Source organism: Nomascus leucogenys, chromosome 5, assembly GCF_006542625.1.
Source record: "Nomascus leucogenys isolate Asia chromosome 5, Asia_NLE_v1, whole genome shotgun sequence".
In the NCBI taxonomy this organism is placed as follows: domain Eukaryota; kingdom Metazoa; phylum Chordata; class Mammalia; order Primates; family Hylobatidae; genus Nomascus; species Nomascus leucogenys.
The window spans coordinates 68,159,950-68,180,291 of NC_044385.1; the positions used below are offsets into that span (position 1 = coordinate 68,159,950).

The window sequence follows — 20,342 nt, forward strand, 5'->3', positions numbered from 1 at the left end:
TCCCAGAGAAGAAACCGACACTGTGCCTTACCCCAGTCCCCTGCCTGAGCAGCTACTGTGTTGCAACCAGAGCCACTGCTCCAGTGCATCCTGTTCCAGGGATGGGTAGTCATTGCACCCCTCCATCCTGGAGGCTTTGCCATCACTGCAGCACAGCTACCTGGTAGGCCCCAATCCCTGAATTTAGCTACTGCCATGCTCCAAGTTACCCTGAAGCTGCTCCATCCCCTGCATCCCAGACATTGGTGTACCCTGCCCTTCAAGGCCTGAGCTGAAGTGATGCTCTCACTGGGGACCCACAGCATCAAACTACCCCCAGACACCACACCAACGCAACATCCTATCCTCCTGGATGCCCCAACCCTCCAGCACACCAGAGCAGATGTCCTACCCAGTGCCATAGCCGACACTGTACCCTGCCTCTCGGGGACCTAGCACCTCCTCCAACCCATGTAGCTGTATATTTCAGGGCCAAGCTGATATGGCATCTTATTTCCAGGGAATCAAAGCCTTGGATGAGCTGTGCCTCTGCCCTACAGGTCAAATGGCCAAAGGGTCTTTCCTCCCTACAACGGGACTAGGAACTCAGAATCTGAGCTGCTGAGGAGCCCCACCTCTCCAGGCAGTAGACTGATGCTGTACTGCTCCCTGTCCCCTGGGCTGTATCTGTGCCTTGCCATTTCTGGGTTCTTGACAGTGCTGCACCTGGCTGCACAGAACCTGGGCTATTGCTGAGTGTCACCATCCCAGCATCAAGAGTAATTAGTGTGTGACATCTCATCTCCCAGGGCTCAAGCTGCCACTGTGCCCTGTTGATTCTAGGTCCCAAATTGTAGCTGTGCCCTATTCCCTGGGGCCTGAACCTTTGAGGCTCCCCTTCTTCCCTGGAGCCATGCCAGTTCTGCACCCTGCCCTCCAGGGTCAGAGTCACAGCTATATTCCTGCCCTCTGGGTGCAAGCTGTTAGAAAGTGCTTCAGAGGCAAGAGCAAACACATTCAAAAGCTAGCAGAAGGGAAGAAATAACTAAGATCAGAGCAGAACTGAAGGAGATAGAGACACAAAAAACCCTTCAAAAAAATCAATGAATCCAGAAGCTGTTTTTTTGAAAAGATCAACAAAATTGGTAGACCGCTAGCAAGACTAATAAAGAACAAAAGAGAGAAGAATCAAATCGATGAAATAAAAAAATGATAAAAGGGATATTACCACCGATCCCACAGAAATACAAACTACCATCAGAGAATACTATAAATACCCCTGCGCAAATGAACTAGAAAATCTAGAAGAAATGGATAAATTCTTTGACACATACACCCTCCCCAAGACTAAACTAGGAAGAAGTTGAATCCCTGAAAAGACCAATAACAAGATCTGAAATTGAGGCAATAATTAATAGCCTACCAACCAAAAAAAGTCCAGGACCAGACGGATTCATAGCCGAATTCTACCAGAGGTACAAAGAGGAGTTGATACCATTCCTTCTGAAACTATTCCAAACAACAGAAAAAGAGGGAATCCCCCCTAACTCATTTTTTGAGGCCAGCATCATCCTGATACCAAAGCCTGGCAGAGAACACAAGAAAAAAAGAGAATTTTAGACCAATATCCTTGACGAACATCGATGCAAAAATCCTCAATAAAATACCAGCAAACCAAAAACAGCAGCACATCAAAAAGCGTATCTGCCACGATCAAGTTGGTTTCATCCCTGGGATGCAAGGCTGGTTCAACATACGCAAATCAATAAACGTAATCCAGCATATAAACAGAACCAAAGACAAAAACCACATGATTATCTCAATAGATGCAGAAAAGGCCTTCAACAAAATTCAACAGCCCTTCATGCTAAAAACTCTCAATAAACTAGGTATTGATGGGACGTATCTCAAAATAATAAGAGCTATTATGACAAACCCAAGGCCAACATCATACTGAATGGGCAAAAACTGGAAGCATTCCCTTTGAAAACTGGCACAAGACAGGGATACCCTCTCTCACCACTCCTATTCAACGTAGTGTTGGAAGTTCTGGCCAGGGCAATCAGGCAGGAGAAAGAAATTAAGGGTATTTGATTAGGAAAAGAGGAAGTCAAATTGTCCCTGTTTGCAGATGACATCATTGTATATTTAGAAAACCCCATCGTCTCAGCCCAAAATCTCCTTAAGCTGATAAGCAACTTCAGCAAAGTCTCAAGATACAAAATCAATGTGCAAACATCACAAGCATTCCGATACACCAATAACAGACAAACAGAGAACCAAATCATGAGTGAACTCCCATTCACAATTGCTTCAAAGAGAATAAAATACCTAGGAATCCAACTTACAAGGGATGTGAAGGACCTCTTCAAGGAGAACTACAAACCACTGCTCAACTAAATAAAAGAGGACATGAACAAATGGAAGAACATTCCATGCTCATGGATAGGAAGAATCAATATTGTGAAAATGGCCATACTGCCCAAGGTAATTTATAGATTCAATGTCATCCCCATCAAGCTACCAATGACTTTCTTCACAGAATTGGAAAAGACTACTTTAAAGTTCATACGGAACCAAAAAAGAGCCCACATTGCCAAGTCAATCCTAAGCCAAAAGAACAAAGCTGGAGGCATCATGCTACCTGACTTCAAACTATACTACAAGGCTACAGGAACCAAAACAGCATGGTACTGGTACCAAAACAGAGATATAGACCAATGGAACAGAACAGAGCCCTCAGAAATAATACCACACATCTACAACTATCTGATCTTTGACAAACCTGACAAAAACAAGAAATGGGGAAAGGATTCCCTATTTAATAAATGGTGCTGGGAAAACTGGCTAGCCACATGTAGAAAGCTGAAACTGGATCCCATCCTTACACCTTATACAAAAATTAATTCAAGATGGATTAAAGACTTACATGTTAGACCTAAAACCATAAAAACCCTAGAAGAAAACCTAGGCAATACCATTCAGGACATAGGCATGGGCAAGGACTTCATGTCTAAAACACCAAAAGCAACGGCAACGGAAGCCAAAATTGACAAATGGGATCTAATTAAACTAAAGAGCTTCTGCACAGCAAAAGAAACTACCATCAGAGTGAACAGGCAACCTGCAGAATGGGAGAAAATTTTTACAATCTACCCATCTGACAAAGGGCTAATATCCAGAACTACAAAGAACTTAAACAAAATTACAAGAAAAAAACAAACAACCCCATCAAAAAGTGGGTGAAGGATATGAACAGACACTTCTCAAAAGAAGACGTTTATGCAGCCAAAAGACACATGAAAAAATGCTCATCATCACTGGTCATCAGAGAAATGCAAATCAAAACCACAATGAGATACCATCTCACACCAGTTAGAATGGCGATCATTAAAAAGTTAGGAAACAACAGGTGCTGGAGAGGATGTGGAGAAATAGGAACACTTTTACACTGTTGGTGGGACTGTAAACTAGTTCAACCATTGTGGAAGTCAGTGTGGTGACTCCTCAAGGATCTAGAACTAGAAATACCATTTGACCCAGCTATCCCATTACTGGGTATATACCCAAAGGATTACAAATCATGCTGCTATTAAGACACATGCACATGTATGTTTACTGTGGCATTATTCACAATAGCAAAGACTTGGAACCAACCCAAATGTCCATCAATGATAGACTGGATTAAGAAAATGTGGCACATATACACCATGGAATACTATGCAGTCATAAAAAAGGATGAGTTCATGTCCTTTGTAGGGACATGGATGAAGCTGGAAAGCATCATTGTGAGCAAACTATCACAAGGACAGAAGAACGAACACCGCATGTTCTCACTCACAGGTGGGAAATGAACAATGAGAACACTTGGACACAGGGTGGGGAACATCACACACTGGGGCCTGCCATGGGGTGGGGGAATGGGGGGAGGGATAGCATTTGGGGATATACCTAATGTAAATGATGAGTTAATGGGTGCCACACACCAACATGGCACATGTACACATATGTAACTAACCTGCACGTTGTGCACATGTACATGTTGGAAGTTCTGGCCAGGGCAATCAGGCAGGAGAAAGAAATTAAAGGTATTTGATTAGGAAAAGAGGAAGTCAAATTGTCCCTGTCTGCAGATGACATCATTGTATATTTAGAAAACCCCAACATCTCAGCCCAAAATCTCCTTAAGCTGATAAGCAACTTCAGCAAAGTCTCAAGATACAAAATCAATGTGCAAACATCACAAGCATTCCGATACACCAATAACAGACAAAAAAGCATCAAGTCACATATAAGAGAATCCCCTAGAGTATAATTTTAGAAAAAAAAAAAAAAAAGAAAGTGCTTCAGAGAAACAGACCTCAGCTTTGCAGAAGAACCGTATCCACTTTTGCCTTGGAAAGTGAACCAACACCTCAAGTCATAGTGTTTCAGTAATGTTGTAAGACCCCGGGCCTAGGAATTCTGGACCTGTGCCCCAGATCCCCGTGCTGCTGCATCTGTCTGTGGGCTGTGTCAGACCAGACATCAAGAGAGATACCCTCATCTAAGACTCTCCATTGTGGGAAAGACAAGAACGGGAGGATCCCTGAAGCTTTGGCCACTGAGGACCCTAATAATCTATGCTGCCACCATCACTGACACAAACTCCTGCAGCCTAGACCACCAAGACACCTGTAGTCATTGCTGAAATTGATCACAACTAAAGAAGCTGTAGCTGCACAGAGACTACCCCACTGCTCCAACGTGCCCAACCAGTATCTTCAGACCCATCTGCAGGTCAAAGTCTTCCCCTACAAAAGCCACTCTGTAAAGTTTGGAAGAGGTGACTGCTCTATCAAATGCACAGAAATCAGCATCAGAACACACACACACACACACACACACAAATGAAAAAGCAAAGAAACATGACACCACCAAAGGAACATAATAATTCCCCAGTAACTGACCCCAAAGAAATGGATATTTACAAATGGCCTAAAAAGGAACTCGAAAAAACAATCTTAAGGAAATTAAGCAAGATATAAGAGAATACAGATAGAAAATTCAATGAAATCAGGAAAACAATTTATAACCTCAGAAATTCAACAAACAGATAGATATCATAAAAAAGAACCAAATAGAAATCTTGGAACTGGAGAATGCAGTCAATGAAATAAAAAATACAAGACAGAGTTTCAAAAATAGACAAGATCAAGCAAAACCAAAAATATCTGAACTTGAAGATAGCTCTTCTGAAATTACCCAGTCAAAAAGAAACAGAAACAGAAACAGGGAGGGGACGGGAGGGGAGGGGAGGAAAGAAGGAAAAGCAGGGGGAAGGGAGGAAAGAAGAAAGGAAAAGAAAAAAGAAAGAAAAAGAAAACAGAGTGAAAAAGAGTGAAGACAGCCCATGGGACTTGTGGGACACTACTAGGTGAACAAATACATTATGGGATATTCAGATGGAGAGGAGACAAAGACAGGGACAGAAAGCTTATTTAATGAAATAAATGCTGAAATTTCCCAAGTACTGGAAGATATATGAACATCAGATTCATGAAGCTTAAAAGTCTCCAAACAGATTTAATCCAATGAGGTATTCTCCAACGTACATTATAATTAGTCTGTCAGTCAAAGACAGGGAGTTTTAAAAGCAGCAAAAGAAAAGCATCAAGTCACATATAAGAGAATCCCCATTAGACCATTAGATTTCTCTGTAGAAACCATGCAGGCCAGGAGAGAATGGAATAATATATTCAAAGTACTGAAAGAAAAAAACTGCCAGTCAAAAATACTACACCCAGAAAAACTGTCCTTCAGAAATTAAGGAGAAGTAAAGTATTTCCCAGACAAGCAAAGACTGAGAGAATTCATCACCACTGGACCTGCCTTACAAGAAATGCTTCAGGGAGTTCTTCAAGTGGAAATAAAAGAATGGTCATTAATATTATGAGTACATATTGAAGTATAAAACTCACTGGTAAATACATAATCAAATCCAGAATACTCCAATACTGTAAACAGTGTGTAAATCATACATATATCTAATATGAAGGTTAAAAGTCAATTCAGTCAAAAATACCTAAAGCTAAAATAAGTTGTTAAGGAACACACAATATAAAAAGATGTAAATCTGAGGAGTGCATAAAAGTCTAGAGTTTTTGTATGTGGCAGAAGTTAAGTTGTTATCAGCTTAAAATAGTCAATTATAAGATGGACTTTTGGGTGGAGCCTTCTGGAAAGGTGGCAGTGGTACAGGGGGCTGAGGTGAAAGTGGATGGCAGCAAGCCAAAACTGAGGAAGAATGAGTTGAAGAGATCCCTGAAAGCCAAGAAGAAAGTGGCAGAGAAGGAGGCCAAGCAGAAAGAACTCAGTGAGAAATAGCTAAACCAGGCCACAGCTGCTGTCACAAACCATACCACTGACAGTGGTGTGGGTACTGAGGAGAAGAGCCTGGACCCAAATCAACACTACAAGATCCACAGTCAGGCAGTTTATCAACTGAATGTCAATGGGGAACACCTATACCCACACAAGTTCCATGCAGACATCTCACTCAATGACTTCATCTAAGAATATAGTCACCAGCAGCCTGGGGGTCACCTGAATGATGTTACCTTAAAGGTGGCAGGTAGGATCCATGCTAAAAGAGCTTCTGAGGGAAAGTTCATCTTCTATGACCTTCAAGGAGAGGGGGTCAAGTTGCAAGTCATGGCAAATCCCAGAAATTATAAATCAGAAGAATTTATGCATATTAATAACAAACTGCATCAAGGAGACGTAATTGGAGTTCAGAGGAACCCTGGGAAAACCAAGAAGGGTGAGCTGAGCATCATTCCTTATGACATCACACTGCTGTCTCCCCACTTGCATATGTTACCTCATCTTCACTGTGGCCTCAAAGACCAGGAAACAAGGTATCGTCAGAAATACTTGGACTTGATACTAAATGATTTTGTGAGGCAGAAATTTATCATCTGCTCTAAGATCATCACATGTATAAGAAGTTTCTTGGATGAACTGGGATTCCTATAGATTGAAACTCCCATGATGAACATCATCCCAGGGGGAGCTGTGGCCAAGCTTTTCATCACTTATGACAATGAGCTGGACATGAGAATCGCTCCAGAACTCTATCATAAGATGCTAGTGGTTGGTGGCACCAAGCAGATTTATGAAACTGGATGCCAGTTTCAGAATGAAGGGATTGATTTGAGGCACAATCCTGAATTCACCACTTGTGAGTTCTACATGGCCTATGCAGACTACCACAATCTCTTGGAAATCACAGAGAAGATGGTTTCAGGGATGGTGAAGCATATTATAGGCAGTTGCAAGGTCAGCTACCACCCAGATGGCCCACAGGGCCAGGTCTATGATACTGACTTCACCCAACCCTTCCAGAGAATCAGCATGGTAGAAGAACTTGAGAAAGCCCTGGGGGTAAAGCTGCCAGAAACTAACCTCTTTGAAACTGATGAAACTTGCAAACTTCTTAATGATATCCGTGTGGCAAAAGCTGTTGAATGCCCTCTACCTTGGACCACAGCCAGGCTCCTTGACAAGCTTGTAGGGGAGTTCCTGGAAGTGATTTGCATCAATCCTACATTAATCTGTGATCATCCCCAGATAATGAGCGCTATGGCAAATGGCACCGCTCTAAAGGGAATCTGTCCAAGCACTTTGAGCTGCTTGTCATGAAGAAAGAGATATGCGATGCCTAAACTAAGCTGGAATGATCCTGTGCCACAGCAGCGGGTTTTTGAAGAACAGGCCAAAGCCAAGGCCACAGGTGATGATGAGGCCATTTCATAGATGAAAACTTCTGTACCGCCCTGGAATATGTACGGGCATGGGCATTGATCGAGTCACCATTTTTCTCAAAAGATTCCAACAACATCAAGGAAGTACTTCTATTTCCTGCTATGAAACCCAAAGACAAGGAGAATGTAGCAACCACTGATATGCTGGAAAGCACAACAGCTGGCACTTCTGTCTAAAAAATAATTGCAAGTTGTATAAGTCAAGCATCTTTGCACATCTGCAAAAGATCAAGGTCTGCAAGGGAATTCTTGTGTGTTGCTTTCCATTTGACTACCACAGTTCCATTCAGACATCAGAAGAGAGACAAGGAATTAATAATTTCTTTTTATTCCTTGTTACCAAATAAACCATTTGTCTCTTCTCAAAAAAAAAAAAACTATAAGATGTTTTACGTAAGCCTCATCGTACCTGCAAAACAAAAAAGTATAGCAGATACAAAAACAATAGAGAGAAAGAAATCAAAGCATAGTGCCATAGAAAATTATCAAATCACAGAGGGTAACAACAGAGAAAGAAAGGAACAAAGGATCTACAAAACAGCCAGAAAACAAATAACACAATGGAAACAGTGAGTCCTTACCTATCAATAATTATCTTGAATGTAAATAAATTATCTAAAAGTGGCTGCATGGATTTAAAAAAGGTGGGGGAATTCAATCATGCTGCCTACAAGAGACTCACTTTAGCTTTAAGGACAGACAGGCCAAATGTAAAGGGATGGAAGAAGATAAGATATTCTATGGAAGTGGTAATCAAAAGAAAGCATGAATGGCTACACTAATATCTAATAAAATAGACTTCATGTCAAATTTTGTCACAAGAGACAAAGAAGGTCATTATTTAATAATAAAGGAGTAAATTCTTCAAGGGAACATAACAATTATAAATATATATTCACCCAACTTTGTAGCACCTAAATACATTAAAGCAAATATTAATGGACATGAAGAGATAAATAGTGAGCAATACAATAATCATAGAGGACTTCAATTCTCAATTTTCAAAAAAGGATATATCAACCAGACAGAAAATTGATAAGGAAATACTGAGTCTGAATTGCACCTTAGACCAAATAAACCTAACAGACATACTTGAAATGTTTCATCCAACATCAGCAGGATATATATTTATCTCTAGCACCCATGAAATGGTCTCCAAAATTGTCCATGTTAGGCCAGAAAACAAGTCTTAACAGATTTAGAAAACTGAAATCATATCTAGTATCATTTCAGATCATAATGATATGAAACTAGAAAACAGTAACAGGAAGAATCCTGGAAAATTTACAAATATGTGAAAATTAAACAACATGTTCTTGAACAACCACTGGGCCAAGAAGAAACCAAAAGGGAAATTTTAAAATATCTTGAGACAAATGACAATGGAAACACAGCATGCCAAAACCCGTGGGATGCAGCAAAAGCAGTTCTAAGAGCGAAGTTTATAGCAATAGATGCCTACGTTAAAGATTCTGAATAGTTTAACGTTATGACTCAAGAACTCGAAAAAAAAGAACTAAACCCAAAGTTAGCAGAAGAAAGGAAATAAAGATCATAACAGAAATAAATCAAATAGAAAACAGAAAAACTATAGAGAGAATCAATAAAACTAAGAGGTTTTTTGAAAAATTAAAACTGATAAACCTTCAGCTTGTCTAAGGAAAAAAAAAAGAGAAGACTCAAATAAAAAGTGAAAATAAAGACATTACAATAGATGCCTCAGGAATAAAAAGGAACATAAGGGACACAAATAAATGGAAAATATCCCATGTCCATTAATATTGTGAAGATGTATATACTATCCAAAGCAGTATACAGATTCCATGCAATACCTTTCAAAATCCCAATGGCATTCTTCACAGATAGAAAGAACAATCCTAAAATATGTATAAAAATACAAAAGATCTCAAATAGCCAACATTTCTGAGAAATAAAAACAAACTTGGAAACATCACACTTCTTGACTTTAAATTTTTTTTTTTTTTTTTGAGATAGGGTCTCGCTCTGTCACTCAGGCTGGAGTGCAGTGACACAATCATAGCTCACTGCAGTTTCAACCTCCCAGGCTTAAGCAATCCTCCCACCTCAGCCTCCCAAGTAGCTGGGGCTACAGGTGTGTGCCACCACATCCGGCTAATTAATTTTTTTATAGAGACAGGGCCTCACTATGTTGCCATGGCTGATACTGAACTCCTGGGCTAGAGCAATCCTCCTGCCTTGGTCTCCCAAGGTACTGGGATTACAGGCATGATCCACTGCGCTCAGCCCTGTGTTACAAATTATGTGTGTATCAATATATCACACTTACCCCAGAAATATGTGCAACTAGTATGTATCAGTTTGTAAAAAGGTATGATACTGGAAAAAAAAAAAAAAAAAAAAACCAGACACATAGACCAGTATAACAGAAGAAAGGGCCTAGAAATAAATTCAAACATATATAGTCAACCAATTTTTGACAAGGGCCTCAAGGACACAATGGGGAAAGGATAGTCTCTTCAATAAATGGTGCTGAGAAAACTGGATTTCCACATGCAAAAGAATGAAATCAGACCTTTTTCCTATACCATATACAAAAATCAACTCTAAATGTAAGACCTGAAATATAAAATTCCTAGGAAAAAAGCTCCTGGATGTTGGCTTTGGCAATGTTTTTTTTTGATATCTCAACCAAAAGCTCAAACTACAAAAGCAAAAACAAGTAAGTGAGACTACATTAAACTAAAAATCTTTTGCACAACATAGAAAACAATCAACAAAATGAAAAGGTAACTTATTGATTAGGAAAAAAAATTTGCAATCCATATATCTGGTGAGGGGCTAATATCCAAATTTATAAAGAATTCATGTAATTCAATAGTAGAAAAACAACCCAATTTAAAAATGGGCAAACGATTTGAATTCTCCAAAGAAGGTATAAAAATGGCCAACAGGTATATGAAAAGGTGCTCAACATCATTAAATCAGGAGTCAGGGAAATACAAATCAAAACCACAATGAGATACCACCTCACGCTTGTTAGCATGGCTATTATCAAAAAGTCAAAAGATAAATGTTGGCAAGGGTGTGGAGAAAAGAGTGCACACTGTTGGTAGACACGTAAATTGGTACAGCTATAATGGAAAACAATGTGGCCATTTCTAAAGAAATTAAAACTAGAAATACTATATGACTCAGCAATTCTTCTGGATATATACCCAAAGGAAATAAAATCACCTCATAAAGATATCTGTACTCCATGTTCGTTGAAGCACTATTCACAATAGCAAAGAGATGGAAACAACCAAAATGTCAATGGATAAATGAATAAAGAAACCGTGATACAGGTTGAGCAGCCCTAATCCCAAAATCATTAATTCAAAATACTCTAAAATCTGAAATGTTCTGAGTGTCAACATGACACCACAGGTGAAAAATTCCACACATTTGACTGCATGTGACAGGTCGCAGTCAAAAAGCAGGCATTCAACACCCAATTTACTCAGCATCCCCAAAGGAAAAATAGAACTACCTTCAGGCTACGTGTATAAGATATACATTAAACACAACTGGACTTCGTGTTTAGAGCTGGGTCCCATTCCCACAATGTCTCATTATGTATAAGCAAATATTCAAAAATGTTTAAAAATCTGAAATCCAAAATAACTCTGGTCCCAAGCATTTCAGATAAGGGATGGTCAGCTTGTATATCTATACAATAGAATATTTAGGCCAGGCGCAGTGGCTCACGCCTGTAATCCCAGCACTTCAAGAGGCTGAGGCGGGCGGATCACGAGGTCAAGAGATTGAGACCACCCTGGCCAACATGGTGAAACCCCGTCTCTACTAAAAATACAAAAATTAGATGGGCATGGTGGCGCATGCCTGTAGTCCCAGCTACTCAGGAGGCTGAGGCAGGAGAATCGCTTGAACCCGGGAGGCGAATGTTGCAGTGAGCCAAGATTGCGCCACTGCACTCCAGCCTGGGCGACAGAGCGAGACTCCGTCTCAGGTGGAAAAAAAAGAATATTTATTATTGAGCCTTTAAAAAGAAGGAAATCTTACCACTTGCCACAACATGAATGAAGCTGGAGGACGTTATGCTAAGAGAAATAAACCAGACCCAGGGAAAACAAACAAACAAACAAACAAAAACCCTACATGAGCTCACTTACATGTGGAATCTGGCTGGGGCAGTGGGGTGCAGGGGGAGTCAAAAATACAGAGATATAGAAAAAAAACACTGGTTACCAGGGGTAGGGGTGGGTAGGAAATGGGGAGATACAGGTCAGAGTATTTAAAGAGCAGATATGTAAGATGACCAAGTCTAGAGATCTAATGTACAATATGAGGACTATAAGTAATAAAATTGTACTGTGAAATTGTACTGGAATTCCTCCTAAATGAGTAGTTTTTAGCTGCTTTTGCCATACCGAAAAAAAATGAGTAACTATGTGAGATGATGGATATGTTAATTTGCTTCACTATAGTAACCATTTTACTATCTATATATATATCCCATAACATCATGTTATATGTTACATATACAAAATTTTAAAAAAAAACTAACACATGGGCAAAGAAGAAATTAAAAGGGAAATTACAAAGCTTTTTGAACTGAATGAAAGTGAAAACAATGTATCAAAAATTTTAGCATTCCACTAAAGCTGTACTTGGGGAAAATTTTACAGCACTAATTGCCTATCCTGAGAAAACTGAAGTGTTTCCAATTAATGGCTTCAGCTTCTGTCTTAAGAGACTAGAAAAAGAAGAGAAAATGAGATCGAAAGAAAGAAAATAATATTCATCATAGCTTAAAAATCAATGCAATAGAAAACAAAAACACAAAGAAAAATGAATGAAACCAAAAGCTTGTTCTCTGAGACTAACAATAAAATTGACAAATCTCTGGTCAGATTATTAAGAGACAGAAGACACAATTCACCAACATCATGAATGAGAGAGAGAGAGAGACAGACAGAAAATACAGATACTTCAGATATTAAAAGGATAATAAGTGGATATTGTTAAAAAAAAAAACACTTATGCTAATGTATTCCACAACTTGGAAGAAATAAACAAAGTCCTTAAAAGAGTCAGCTCCTTTTTTAGTTGACACAATTAGGGATAACTTGAATGACTATATCTATGAAAGAAACTGAATTTACAGTTAATAACCTCCCGAAAAGAAAACCCTGGGCCAAGATGGCTTCACTGATGAATACTACCAAACATTTAAGAAAAAATATCAATTTTATACAAATTCATTCAGAAAATTGAAGAGGAGGAAATTATTCCCAATTCATTCTATGAGGTCAGTATTACCCTCATATCAAAATCTGACAAAGACATGACAAGTAAGGAAAGCTGCAGATTAATATCCCTCATAGAGATGTACAAATCCTAAACAAAATGTTCACACACTGAGTCCAATAATATATAAAAAGACTCACACATTGTTACCAAGAGGGTCTTATCCCAGGAATGAGAAGTTGAAAAGTTAGCTTAACATCTGAAAATCAATCAATGTAATTCACCACATTAATAAACAAAAAAAAAAAAAAAAAAGAAAAAGAAAAAAAACACAAGATCATATCAAAAGACACGGAAAAAGCACTTGATGACATCCAACATCTCTTCCAGATTAAAAACTCTAAGCAAACTATGAATAGAAGAAAACTTCCTTAACTTGATAAAGAACATCTAAACCTTTACCTAACCTACTTAAAAATGAAAGACTAAAAATCCTTTCCCCCAACATCCGGAATGAGACATTCTCTCTCATAACTTCTATTCAACATATTTTAATGTTTTACATAATAAATTACATATTAAAGAGATTTTAGCAAGTGCAATAAGGTAAACACATAAAAGAAATCAGAAGCATCCAGATTGGAAAGGAAAAAGTAGAGCTGTCTTTATTTATAGACATGATTGTTACATAGAAAATGTGATGCAATCTACAAACAAGCTCTAGAACTAATAAGTGAGTTTTGCACAGCCTCAAGATTCAAGATTAGTATACAAAAATCAACTGTACTTCTATGTTTAAGTTAAAAAGACAATATCGTTTACAATAACATCAAAAAGTATGAAATACTCAAAGCATAAAGCTGACAAAACATATGCAAGACCTGTACGCTGAAAACAATACAACATTGCTGAGAGAAATTAAAGATCTAAACAGAGAAATATATCTTGTTCATGAGTTAGAAGTTTCAGTAATATGAAGATAGCAATTATCTCCAAAATGATCTACAGATTTAATGGAATCCTCATTAAAAATCCCAGCAGGCTTTTTTGTTGTTTTATAAATTGACAAGTTGATTACAAATCACATATAGATGCAAAGAACTTAGAATAACCAAAACAACTTTTTAAAAGAACAACGATGGAGAACTAACATTATCTATTTCCAGACTAATTGTAAAGCTACAGTAGTCAAAACAGTGAGGCACTGATGTCAAGACAGAAAAATAGATCAATGTCTAAAAACAGACTCACAATACACACAGATATCAGACTTCTGACATAACTACAAAGGCAATTCAGTGAAGAAAGGATAGTCTTGTCAGCAAATGGAGCTGAAATAACTGGATATACATATGCAAAAAATAAACTTTGACCCATACCCTATGCCACATACAAGAATTAACTCAAAAAAGGACAAAAATGTAAAATGCACAAGTACAAGAACATCTAGAAAAAAATGAGAAAAGAAGTCTTTGTGACCCTCGGTTAAACAAAGATTTTTTAGGATTTCTTAGGTGACACCAAAAGCATAATCCATAAAAGGAAAAACTTAATAAGTTGGACTTCATTAAAATTTAAAACTCCTGCTCTTCAGAGAACACTATTAGGAGAATAAAAAGATAAGCCATAGACTAGAATAAAATATTTGCATATCTTATATCTGATAAAGTCCTTATATCCAGAATATATAAAGAAAAAGCAACTCAAAAAAAAAAACACACAAACAGCCCACCCAAAATGTAGGCAAAGATTTGACCAGACACTTCACCAAAGATATAAAGATGATAAATAAACACACAAATAGATGCCTAACATCCTTAGTCACTAGGAAATAAAATTTAAAATCACTGTGAGATACTACTACATAACTATATTAATGGTTAAAATTCAAAACTCTGACCACACCAAGAGCTGGCAAGAATATGGAGGAACTGGAACGCTGATACACTGCTGGTGGAAATGTAAAATGATACAACCACTGTGGAAAACAGAATGGCATTTCATAAAAAGTTAAACACCTACCGCATGATGCAGGTATTTACACAAGAAAAAAGAAAGCCTATGTCCATACAAAGACTTGTACATCAATGTTGAGAGCAGCTTTATTTCTAAGAGCCTATAACAACCCAAATGTCTACCAACATGTAGATATAGAAACAAATTGTAATATACCCATACAATGGAATACCACTCAGAAAGAAAAAAACTCAAAATAATTATGCTGAGTGATAAAAGCTAGACAGAAAAGTATATATGTGTTGTATGACTCCATTTATATAAAATTCTAGAAAATCCAAATAAATCTACAAAGCAGATTAATGATTCCTAGGCAATGGAGGAACCAGGAAACATTACAAAGAGGCACAAGTAAGCTTTTTGGGGAGATAAATTTATTTGATCAGTATTTTGATTACAGTAATGTTTCCTGGTTATATACATATATAAAAACTTATCAAATTATACATTCTAAATATGTGCAGTGTATTGTGTGTCAGTTATACCTAATAATACTGTTTTTAAAAATTAGAATTACATATCATATTAATAGTGTCTATTTAGGCTTACGGACAATTTTGGTTTTATCTTTTGTGTTTTTCAATGTTTTCCAAGTTTTTTATGTTGATTATGTTTTATATTTGTAATAGGAACAAAAAGTTATACTTATGTTTTGAAAAACCATACTGCAAAGTAATAACAGCCATACTGGAAGCAAAGAACTGACACGCACAGAAAGGAGCAATATATGATGGGTGACATACCTCAGGATAGTGTGGCTGGTCTGTTGATCACAATTTAATATCCAAAGTTCAACTTGCAGCTCGGCCCCCTAAAGTGCTTATGTATTAGGCATTGCTAAATTATAATTTGCTGAAGGCAACTTGTTAGGCTTAGTATAGCTAGTCATATTTATGACAATGACAACCACAAATATAAAATAAAACCAAGGAATGACCTTTTGTTATGAGCACATCTCAAAAGAACCAAGAATTTTCAGATCCTATAAAATGAGTCCAAATTTCTTAAACATAAAGCATGAACTTATTTTTGTGGGTCAGGTCATAGAAAAAGTGGTTAGAACTGATAATAGATGTATTCTTTATTTTAATAAAAGTTGCATTTAAACATGAGGTTTTTATTAGCTATTTTAAAAATTACAAATGTAATATATGCTTACTATAATTTTAAAAATTCAAAAATGTAAAAAGAAAAATATATAAATGGTCTTTTTCAAGCCCCACTCCTAACCCAATGCCCTACAAGGAAGTCAATGTTAAGAGCCTGCAGTGTTCCTCCCACACTTCTCTCTAAACACAGACAGACAGGTAATAGACCTGTAAAGGTGTTTCAAATTGTTTGAGGTTTTTTTTTTTAATAATAGTGGTATCATATCTTATATGCCACTCTGAAATCTGTACTATTTTGCTTAACTATAACACTCTCTAGGTACAAAGATGTAAGTCTAATTTATTCTTTTTTAATAGCCACAGAAGATTCCATTATGTGGGTATACAATAATTTATTCAACAGCTCCTCCACTGATAGACTCAGGTTGCTTCTAGTTTTTGTCTCTACCACAAACACCAAAATGCTGTAATACATAATGTGTACATTTATACTTTTTTAGGTACTGATTTTTTTCTTAATGGATAGAGCATAAAAAAGATGTCAGAAGATGTACTTTTTATTTTAATCGCTACTCCAATATTACTTTCTAAAGAAGTCATATGAACTCATATTTCTCCCAGCAATGTATGAAAATGCCATTTCCCTGAAACTACATAGGTATTGGACATTATGATATTTTTAAATTTTGGCCCAAGTGATGTATGAAAGTTTGCAATCTGCTATATAATTTCCATCTCTCTAGCTATTAAGCAGGGTTAGAAGACACGTTCACATGTTTATTGGTCATTTGAATTTCCTTTTATGTTGTGCCTGTTTAAATCCTTCATTTATTTTCTATTGGATCACATGGTTTTTCTCATCAATTTACAAGAGATACTTGTATATTAAGTGTGTTATTTCTCTATCATTTGTGTTATACAGGCATTAAAAATGTGATTTTTAAGTTGGGGTTTACTATTTGAATTCATTTTCTCATTTAAACAATGTCTTTAATGGTGACTAAATTGCCACATGGATCCACAGAAGCCTATTTAGCACATTACATAGCTCGAAAATTGTACATCTGGGAGTAGAGGGCATTGGGGAGATGTTGGTTGAAGGATACAAAATTTCAGTTAGGAGAAATAACTTCAAAAGATCTATCGTACAATATAGTGACTATAGTTATTAACAATGTATTGCATACTTGAAAATGGCTAAGAGAATAGATTTTAAATGTTCTCACCACAAAAAAGATAACTATGTGAGGTAACAGACATGTTAATTAGCTTGATTTAGCCCTTCCATAATATATACATATATCAAAACATGTTGTACACCATAAATACAGTCATGTACCGCATAATGACATTCCAGGCAATGATGGATTGCATATTAGATGATGGTCCCATAAGATTATGCTGGAATTGAAATATTCCTATCACCTAGTGATGTCATAGTGTCATAACACTGTAGTTAATGCATTACCTTTTCAATGTTTCAATACACAAATACCTACCATTGTGTAACAATTGTGTTACAACTGTCTACGGTATTCAGTACAGTAACATGCTGTATAGGTTTGTACCCTAGGAACGATAGGCTGTACCATATAGTCTAGGTGTTTAGTAGGCTATACCAGCAGTCACTAACCTTTTTGATACCAGGGAAGATAATTTTTCCACAGACTAGGGGGAGGGGAATGGTTTCAGGATGATTCAAATGCATTACATTTATTGTGCACTTTATTTCTCTTAATATTACATTGCAATATATAATTAAATAATTCTACAACTCACCATAATGTAGAATCAGTGGGAGCTCTGAGCTTGTTTTCTTGCAACTAGACAGTCCCATCTGGGGGTGATGGGAGACAGTGAGAGATCATCAGGCATTAAGTTCTCATAAGGAGCGTGCAACCTAGATCCATTGCATGCACAGTTCCCAGTAGGGTTTGTTCTCCTATAAGAATCTAATGTCACCTCTGATCTGACAGGAGGCGGATCTCAGGTGGTAATGCAAGCAAGGGAGGGCAGCTGTAAATACAGATGAAGCTTTGATCGCTTGCCTGCTGCTCACATCCTGTTGTGCAGCCTTGTTTCTAATAGGCCACAGACCAGTACTGGACCCCTGAGTTATACCATGTAGGTTTGTGTAAGTACACACTGTGATGTTACAAGGATCAACAAAATCACTTAATGATGCATTTCTCAGAAGACAACCCTGTCGTTAAACAACACATAACTGTATATACAATTTTTGTCAATTAAAAAATAAATTAATTTTTAAAATTATACATCTGCAATGAAAGCTGCAGAAAGCAACAAGAGGAATTAAGCAGAAAATAAAAAGTAATGAAATGCAGCCAGCCATGGTGGCTCACGCCCGTAATCCCAGCACTTTGGGACAACAAGGTGGGCAGATCACCTGAGGTCACAAGTTTGAGATCAGCCTGGCCAAGACGGTGAAACCCTGACTCTACAAAAATACAAAAATTAGCCGGACATGGTGGCACACGTCTGTAATCCCAGCTACTGGGGAGGCTGAGGCAGGAGAATCACTTGAACCTGGGAGGCAGAGGTTGCAGTGAGCCGAGATCACCACTGCACTTCAGCCTGGGTGACAGGGTGAGACTCAGTCTCTTTAAAAAAAAAAAAAAAGTAATAAAATGCATCAAAAATATTGAATCCTTCTTGAATATGGTGCCTGGGAAAAAGAAGATAAAAGAAAAAGTAGGCACACTGGATAAAGATTGCTATAGAGACTCTACAGGATACTTCAGAACACATTCAAGGGCTTTAAACGTTGATGAGCCTCTTCCTTTTAAGGACTCTATTCTTAAAAATACATCTAGGCCAGGTGCGGTGGCTCACGCCTGCAATCCCAACACTTTGGGAGGCCAAGGCGGGCAGATCATGAGGTCAGGAGTTTGAGACCAGCCTGGCCAACATGGCGAAACCCCATCTCTACTAAAAACACAAAAATTAGCCAGGCGTAGTGGCACGTGCCTGTAGTCCCAGCTACTCAGGAGGCTGAGGCAGGAGGATCGCTTGAACCCAGGAGGCGGAGGTTGCAGTGAGCCCAGATTGCACCACTGCACTCCAGCCTGAGTGACAGAGTGAGACTCCGTCTCAAAAAAAAAAAAAAAAAAAAAAAAAATCTAAAGAAATCTCAAAGGTAACCCTTTTCTCAAAGAAAATTCTTTCATAATGAGAGGCAATTAGTCCAACTATTGAAAATAAGGCAGATCTTAAGCAGTGGCAGCCCTGCATCTTTGATTTTTTTCCCAAGCTCTAACTCTATTAAGTAAGGGACTCTTAGGTAACACTTTCCCAGTGAAGTTTTGCGTAATTTTTGTCACTAATTCACTAAAATTGACAAATAGCTGCAATGATGTTCTATATTATCTATATTTACACACAAATCAGTTTTTCCATGCTATCATTTATGACACTGATGAATTCCTCAAACCTCAAAATTATTTACAAACTAAAGGAAAAAATTCTCCTCCTGTGGATTTTATGTCAAAACCCACCATTTAAAAGCACAATGTTGTAATTCGTACAGAAATCTTTGTGGGCCCTAATTGCTTGGATAAGAGTTCAGTGTGTCCAGTAAACCTTAAATGGCCTCATATATAATTGGTCTATCAACTGCAACAAGATTACATAAGCAAGCAGAAATATAACTCTGAGGTCAGGTTGAAAGTTATCTATTGAAAACTTGCTATGCTGGAGCACAACCTCATAAGGCAAACCCTGGAAGAAATATCATTTTTGATACAATATAGTTTAACTTCAAGCACAAAAGCATGAAAGAATCCCTTTTTAAAAATTGCCAAATTCATCTAAGCCTTAAGATTCCGTTTTCACACAGAAAAGTAAAAAAGCATTTATCCACTTCAACACTTACAGGTGAGAGACTCGGGACTAAGATGATAAATGGAAGTTATAATAATCAAGGCAGGAGGTAACAAGACCTAGAACATAAAAAAAAAAAAAACTGAAGAGTAATCCAACTCTCATGTCTATGATGTGCCACATGCTAGATGCTGCAGTGGGGGAAGATGTCCTGCTGTGCCCAATGCTGTGAAGACAGAAGCAATTCAAAAGAGAAGTTGACAGCTACCTGTAGACTATACATATTTATTATTTCAGGTGGTCAATGAATTAAGAAATTTTACTTTGATGAGATAATACTGCTTTTGTGTAGTTTTGCACT

General features: G+C 37.6%; 1 protein-coding gene and 1 pseudogene across 4 annotated transcripts in view; one reads left to right on the forward strand and one right to left on the reverse strand.

The window, feature by feature from the left end:
* The window catches only part of VWA8 (von Willebrand factor A domain containing 8), a 424,992-nt gene that overhangs the window by 383,222 nt on the left and 21,428 nt on the right, over window positions 1-20,342 (reverse strand). The window lies entirely within an intron of this gene.
* LOC105739772 lies at window positions 6,175-7,961 on the forward strand (annotated as a pseudogene).